The following is an 8,818-nucleotide window of genomic DNA, read 5'->3' on the forward strand; positions in this document are numbered from 1 at the left end:
TCTCTCTCTCTCTCTCTCTCTCTCTCTCTCGCTGACAAACACAAGGCTACCTCGCCGTGGTTCTCTCACTAGCTGACTCGCCGCCTCCGGAGTTTTTCCCCATATTTATACCGGAGTTTTCCCCATATGGGGGTTTGGCGGGTTTTTTGATATTTATGATGATGTGGCAGAATGGGCACCAATTTGTTTCCCCGCCGCCCCGCACCCTGCTCGCTGTCTCACTGAACCCTGAAACCCCGCTCTCTGAACGTGTACCCCGTGTGTGTGGCGCCCTCTGCTGTGTGCTTGTGTGTCTGTCTCTCTCTCTGTCTGTCTGTCTGTCTGTCTGTCGCCCCCGCTCTCTGAAGGTGTCCTTCTAGTGTGTATCCGCACCCCTGGCCCTCCATTCTCCGATCCCTCTCCTGTTTGCCTTCTCTCTGTCTGTTGCTCTCTCTGTGTATGTGTCTCCCTCTCTCCCTCTCTCCCTCTCTGTGTGTCTCTCTCTATCTCTGTCTGTGTGTGTCTCTGTCTCTCTTCCTGTTTATATGTCTCGGTCTGTGTCTGTTTGTCAGCGAAATCATGCGACTCGGATATCATATCACTTGTTGTATCTACTTTGATGTGGTGGCTGTGTCCGCTGCCACTGTATTCAGACATATGGTATGCTGAAATGCGGTTAATACACATGCGCAACTTCGTTTTATCTTGTATGTGTTTGTGTCTGCAGTGTATATTTCTCAAATCATGCGTCGCCATTTATGAGAAAGCATGCCGAAACGCAAGAAAACCTGCACGTGTTCTTTGTGTGGGGAGAACACCCACAACAGACTTCGGTGTCCAACGTTTGGTCGGCGTTGTGGAGAACGTCACAATGAGAATATGTGCAATGTCGCATCACAGTGAATGCGGTAAGTGCCATGGCTCATTTCTTTGACAACACATATATGCGATCACAATGAGTGCGCACAGTGTTGGCCACAAAGGCGCCCACCACGGCGCCCCTATGGCCGTCCCCCATGACGACGACTACACTACCGCTTGACGCATATTCGTCATAACATGTTCATATAGCGAAGTCATAAAACTTATACAGCTGTATCTTTATCACTGTACAGGCACAGCCAGTAGCTATAGCAAAGCCTATCATAGCTTTTACATCTGTATTACTAGTATCCTAGATATATGGTGTGCACGAGGTCGCAGGAGGGTGCACTTCATTCCGTTGCAAGTAAGTTCATCATAGCAATAGCCGGCTACAATCTACGTCCGTTCAGCGCTGTCGCTCTGCGACACTTGCTCATTCAGTGAAACATTTGACTACGCACTTGCAAGCAATATTGGACGCTTCACTCACCATGCGCAGTAACTCTTATATTTCAGCAACTCATTTCACCAACATCTGGAGAATATTTAACTTTCTGCATTTCGGCTTGTGCTCTTCACAGAAACATCATCATGACAATATAGAGGTTTATTCACATCCTGCGCTTGACATGAGTGAAAGACATGATATGTCAGATGTGTGTCATGTCTCAACACAGCAACACCCACCAACAGCCAGCATCGATCGACCCCATAGACTGCCGACTGCAGCACACAACATTGATTTGCACGAGAATGAAGTACAACCCGATCTACCTGTCATCAATGGTCTTCAGACGTGTGCTGTGTGCCATCGGTCTCCAACACCAAACACACGTTCTTTTTTATACTCCCTCAGCGTGATTTAGCGATTTCCAACCATTTAATTCATCGCCACTTCGGCGATCGTAGAGGTAGGAGCATGGAGAAAGAGGTGTGTCCATTGTGCTGTCGGTATGTGTGCCCTCGTACAGTCCAGGAAGAAACCACACCGTCATGGGCATATGCTTGGCCCGCTGTTATATAGACATGTTTGAGTAAACCGCACTATGCGAATGCCGTCACATTTATGCAGTTTTTTGCGTATGGCATTCGTGCTAGCTGGACTCCTGTTGTCGATGACTGGTTGCCAGCAATGCGTGAAGCTATAACCATAAAACCACATTTTCTCGACGTCACCACTCTAACTATTTTTAACGAAGACATTGCCAGTGGTGAACTGTCACGTTTAATGCGTGCCCTGAATGACACATGTTTCCCACAGGTATGTTGTCCCTTGGGCTGCTACATGTATGTTGATGAAGTTGGTCACAACTTGCAACTTCTGTCAGCTTTACATTACTTGGTGAACATTCTCACAGATTTCACAGCATTCCAGGCACAAGCATACTATTTGCAGGGTGCCAGGGAAGACTGGACTACACCTATCACAGATCTTGATTGGGAAGTTGCTCCATCGTTGGTTGTAGACAATGATAAAGGCCTCTGTATATTGATGTGCTCAAACACCAGACACAGTGATGCTCGAAACCAGTACATACATGTTCCAGCACATCCTATTGTTGGAAACAATGGACCGCAAGTCCCTGATTATCTTGCTCCAGCTGTCGTGACTGCCAAAGTCATTCGTTCTGGCAGATCGAATGCCTACAATACATCATTTCCTGTTTTTGAGCAGCGTGGCAACAGCGGAGGTTTGTCAACTATGCGACTTTCTGTCAAATCACCGCAGATTTCCATGACAGATGAAGTCGCAATGTGCAGTGGCTTCACGCTCGACCAGCGTCCAGACATTTTGGAATATGCAAAGCAGAGCGACATGTTTCAAGAAAATGCCATCTCCGAAACTCTGGACATCTACAACTATAACAAGCCCACCAACACCGTCATTAACAAATGCGCACGACAGTCGACATTCATCGATTTGGATGATGCGTATTTACTGACATCTGTGCACAATGCACATGCTGCTGCTAGCAATGATGATGTTGAATTGCATGAAGCCGAACACATCACACAGGTTAACATAGCGCAGTGCTTATTCATTGTCCATCCCAATACAGCAACTGGTCATGAGCCATTTCAGATCTCACGAGGTCATGCAACAGCGGCAACGCCAGAAGTCCCTATCGGTTGGTTGTTACATGGAACATTGCATACTTTGCTGCATGTTTGCCTGCTTCACACTCGCCTGCTACACAGTGCTTCAAGGGAGCCAAACCAAGCACTTCACACACAACTGCTGCAGGTTTGCAAGGCTTGCGCGAACAGCCGCACCAATCAAGTGCCTATGAAATCAGCAACACTTCTTCAACTTTCAGCACAATTGATGGATCTTTATGAAGGACGATTGCGTGTGGAAAGACTTGCACAAGTCCTCTGTGATGTATGTGGTGTCATTCCATGCAACGTCACGAACAACGATTGGCAATTCCCAGACAGTAATGATGGTGATTGTCGTGTGTTGCTTCTTACAAGGCGTGGACGTCTCCATGCAATGCATGAAATGCCCGAGCAATTTCAAGATGGCCAATGGATTCTGATGTTTGCATTGTCCTTTGCAGATGTTGACCATGTTGAAGTGTCATTTCGCTGGTCACCAGCATTTCAGTGGCAACATACTGGCACTCGAGCACATCACAGATCAGCATCACTGATGCACTTTCTCGTTTACTGCAGTGCAACAACAATAGAAGCAGCCAGACAAGATGTGCTGCAAAGGTGTGGAGGGCAATCCCAAATTCAATGCATTGTGCACGGAGAGTACCTACTGAAACAGCAAATCGGATGTCGGATATCATGTTGCACCAATAACTGCAAAACCAGTATTCGATGGCGCTGTTCAAAGGGGCTGGGCTTTGTTCAATGTCCTGTTGGATTATGCTTGCGACACTTTCGGCAATGCATGAACAACATTCAAGATGGACCAGCATGTGTTGGTGAAAGCTTGGACTGCCGCGCGAATGCGAGCTATCGACGTGTAGCGAGTGTACGAAGCAGCAGGAGATGGCGGCCAAGAGTGGGCATGGCCCAGTCCCCTCCTCTCTCCATGCATCGCCGCCATTTAGCGTCTCCGTTCTACTCTTTATTGTGATTGTTCATTTTCATCGTTCATGCTTGTTCTTGACTGCTCTTCTTCCCGATCATTGGTGGGCTCCCCCTAGCTTCTTTACCTTGATTTGATAGTCTGCTGGGCTGTCATTGGCATCCCCTTCTCGTTCGGCGGTTCCCGATTATCTCCTATCTTTTCTCTCATATGAATGAGGCCCAATCATGGCATCAGCGTACAGGAATACAACACAGCACTGACCGGCACTGTTAAAAGTTAAGAACCGACATATTAATGACATGACAATCCAGGCAAGTTACACTCCTTGTGTCTTTTGATCTCCAGTGCTGCTCGATACTGTCGATCACTGATATTTGTACTCGAAGCCTCAGTCTAGGATTGCATTTACGGGCCAAAGTACTTGACTCGGTTTTCATTCTATTTGTCAACGCAGCTCAAACAGCGGCGTGTCCTTACGTGGACTTTATCAGACAGTGCTTTCTGACTGGGCAAGTGGGGTTTCTAGCAAGCTTCATGCTAGGACCCTCTCTTCACATATATGCGTCAAAAATTTTTCTCATATTTGAAGGCTCAATCTGGCCGGATTTATCCAATGCTATGCTGATGACTCCAACTGTACATATCTTTCAATGCCAATGCTTCTGCCATCCAGCAGAGACTGTAGTCAAGATGGCGTTGCGGCAAAAGATGCGTTGTTTCCGACCGCGCGAGACCGGTAAGGCCGCACGTTCCGCGGAACTGGGGCTGCACGCGACTTGTGGGTTTGTATGTAGCATCTCGCGCTTGCCCGCACATACGAATCGGCGCGCCGAAGGAGAGCGGCGCGCGAACTCCGTATAGCGCGCACGGTATACATCGCGCAGTTTTTCGTCAGACGTACACCGGCTTCACTACGGCGGCCTTGGGGAGAGGGCATTTGCTGGCTGCTAGGCTGCTTTGCTGCTGCCAGGGGCGCGCTGCAGCAGAGTTGGCGTAGTATTTGTTGTTGCTGTCGCAGTATTTCTTGCTGCTGCTCCTGCTGCTGCACTGACCGCGCTGCAGCAGGAGACAGTGTTAAGTCGTGTTCCTGTAGTATATGGTCGAAACTATCAATCAGGATCTATATACGTACGTCGGCGTGCCCTGTGGTGTGCGTTTGCGTGTGTTCTCTCGTGTGTGCGTGCGTGTGTTTGTCATGAAGCTCGGATGACTATAACACACATGTGCATCCGTCTATGACGTTATGTCAATGTCTATTGACCGTTCTAGGTTGTTAGCGTACGTAACAAATTCACTGAATGAACGTATGCAGAACCTATATTTAAGTGTTGCTCGAATCATTTTCGTAATAACTTACTGTTCGCGTTCAGCTAGGTACGTGGGGGTCTATGAAATCGTTAAACGTCGCATTGGCAGTCACGTTGATGGTGTTTTTTTTTTTTTTTTTATTTTTTTTTTTGAAAGTGTCTTCTCATTGGAAAGCTGCATAAATGTAGTACAGTAAATAACCAGAGCAGAGGCACTCAAAGGAGAGTGCATACTCGGCGCCGAGCGTGTAACATGTATACCATGTGTATAACAGCTGGCTCGCTGCTGGCTGCTGCGACTGGACGCCCTGTGACGTAGCTTAAGTTGTGTATGTTTGTGAAAAAAGAAATACTGAATAGTCATGGTGATATAAAGTACATAATAGGTATTGGTAGGCAAAGACTTCTGCATTTGTTTTACTATGAATAAAGTTGAGTTTTACGTGGTGGGCATTTATATAAGTCTTTGTCGGTGGTATAGCGTATATAGCTAGATTACATAGAAATAGATTGTTGTTGCGTGATCATTTGAGTTAAAGTTAAATTTGTAATATATAATTGAAAATGCACTCACGTTGAAAGTTGTTGCCGTGGAAAGTACGAAGGGCAGCAAAGAGATACACGAAAACTGATGAGTACTGGGGGCGGGCATCCGTGGATCTACGCATGTAGTTTGTATGTTTCTAGTTTTAGTTCTCGTTTTAGTGTCTATTGCAGTTTACTAGTAGTTATTAGCTTGTAGATAATAGAATCGCTTTGAAATATTGATTGTTGCGCGCACCGCGAGCGGAGCTGCTGCTGACCTCGACGCCCTAAGGCGAGCTGTGCTGTAATCGATCGTGCCAACGCGTGTAACATGTAATACATGTGTATAATAAGAGCTGGCTCGCTGCTGGCTACACACACACACGAACATCACACACGAACACCACACAATACACACCCACACGAACGCATCACACGAGGAGAGATTACATTACCTCCTGCAACTCCGTTGCGCGGAGGTAATGAAGTAGATTTAACAACTGTTTTTATTGGCGTGCAACTACACATAGCGGACGCTGTAGCTTCAGCCGCAGCTTTTGACGTACAATATATACGAGAGCAGAATTATCCAGTTTGCAAAGGACATGGATAAGTTTCTTAGTGGCATGAACGAGATAGCTTGAATGGAAAAAGATGACGATGAAGAGCCACACAACGTATGCACTGCAAGTGAAGTTCACATCTTATCTATCTTATCTTATCTTATCAAGGTTATTATGTATACCTTTGACACATATAGTGGTTTTAAACTTCACACAGACGGCAACATATGATCAATATGAGTTGTATAACATCTCCCCGAACATCAAAGAATAGAAACCCCAAATCACCAAGTCCTACACACTAGTGACATCGACGTACAAATTCGCGGCACAGCGCATCGACAAGCTACATGATTAAAAATCAGCGCGCAAGACGTATACAACATGGTCAAGCAAAACAGCCGCATAGGGGGGGGGAGGGGGGGGGGGGGGGGGGGGGGGGGGGGGGGGGGGGGTTGCGGTGGGATATATCCGACGAAAGCTCTCAACATCTAATACATGCTATCATATTATACCGTTAAAGACCATTGTTACAGCGGTCGCATATTACCGAACTGCAAGCAGATATGACACCTGCATAGGTGACATACACTCAGAACGGCAGAGATCTCTGAGACGCTCTGTCAGGCAACCCCCCCCCCAACTCAACAGTAAGAACACTCATGACTATGCCCAGAATATCCCGCACAACATGGACAAACAAAACCCCAAAACGGAAAACGTGCTGACAGACATATGACATGAAACGTAAATGTTCATGATACGCTGATGTGATCATCATAGCATTGTGGCCGACCAAGTCGCGCGATCACCTATTGCGCATGACAATAGGAATTGCACGCATGACCGACAGGTCGATGCAGTTGGGCAGCTGCAGCGCCACATGAGTGCAAGCGAGATGGACTGAGAGCAGCTGAACGCACTAGGAGCTGAACAGCGGCGATGAGGAGGAGCTGAAGCAAGTAGAGCTCAACGCCACATGATTAGGAGCAGCCTGAACGCAACCTAGGAGCTCAACAGCGCATGAGAAGATCTGAACGCAATAGGCAGGCTCAACGCCGCATGAGGAGCACTTGCGCAGGAGTGCAGCTGAACACCGCATGATGACCAAAAATGCTAATAGATGCTATGATATAAGACAAATACAACATCTTCACGACATGTTTCATCACTGGCCCACTTAACGACATCAAGGAGTTTTGTCGCAATGAGCAGCTGACATCGACCACATGAGTAGGCAGCTGACGACGATGAGGAGGAGGTGGAACGCATATGACTGATCACCTACATGACGAGGAGCGTCCTCACAGCAGGCAGGCTCGAACGCTCAGATGATGAGCTACGTCGCATGACGCCCAGCTCAAGCGCCGCATAAGGAGAAGGTGACTGCACGAAGCAACCGACGCCCAATGAGGAGCGCAGCTGACGCAGGAGCAGCTTTTAGATGACAGTCTTGTGATGCATGTGGCGGATCGTTTCCTAGGCGCCCTGCACTCTGGAACTCGTATCATCCACGCACACTTCACATGTCCAAGTGCGCTTCTGGCTAACTGAATGTACTTCGCAGAATATAGTCGTCTGTTTCGTTTCCAGCGCAGCGGCAAGATAACTGCGTAAATTTTGGCAACATACTGTGTTTGTGGTGAGAGATCCGCTTCGGTTTGAGAAATACTGCCACGATAGGCCAGACACCCATTGTAGCACTGTCATGCATGAGCTAGAAGTTATGAAATAGTGGCCAGGCAGCCCTCAGCTCCGTAAGCAGTGCTGACAATGTTTGACTTGGCCGTTCGTGCATCCCCTTCATCGAAGCTGGCATAATGGCTTTATGTGTTTCTCAAAGTTGGCAAGCTTTGCTTGCGCGGTGACATTTCAATCCCTTTTTGCAGCAAATGACCGAGTTGGAAATTCAAAGCAGCAGTTTAGCATGTACATGAACGTGAAAACTGAAATATGCAGATATCACGAGAGGTCAAAAGACTGCGACAAATCAATCGCAACATACATTACTGATCGGGAGTGATGCAATAGTCGTGACCTTTGGTTGATATTGACGCGAACTGAGTGTAGAAGATGGCTGACAAGGCCCGGTCACTGCGCTTTCATGCATACACCAGAAAATACGCGGAAAAATCCAAGCTTCAGGATAGAGAAGGGAAACTGTCTATTCTGGTGTGCAAGCACATATGAGTTGTAGTACTTTTTGTGTGGAAACAGGGGCTTTCTGTGACTTCCTTGTTCGATTCAAAACCTGAAGATGATTGTTGAGTAGATAATGACCCAATGTTGCAGCTGAGGTGCGTTCTGAGAGGTAGGACACATTTGTGGATGAGCATGTGTTATAGGCAATCAGTCGCCGGATATTCGTTGGCTCCAATGGCATAGCGTTCAAGCGGATTACAGGGAATATCGGGAGCATCACCGTGTGCGCAGCGAGAAGAAGGATGTCATCTTCAGCATTGCGTCTTCATCAGGTCAGTCTTCGCAAAGGTGTCACATGCATTGTGCACATCTGTGCCCATACAAACCCAAAG

The sequence above is a fragment of the Priapulus caudatus genome, unplaced genomic scaffold, assembly GCF_000485595.1.
Source record: "Priapulus caudatus unplaced genomic scaffold, Priapulus_caudatus-5.0.1 Scaffold2398, whole genome shotgun sequence".
Classification (NCBI taxonomy): Eukaryota; Metazoa; Priapulida; class Priapulimorpha; order Priapulimorphida; family Priapulidae; genus Priapulus; species Priapulus caudatus.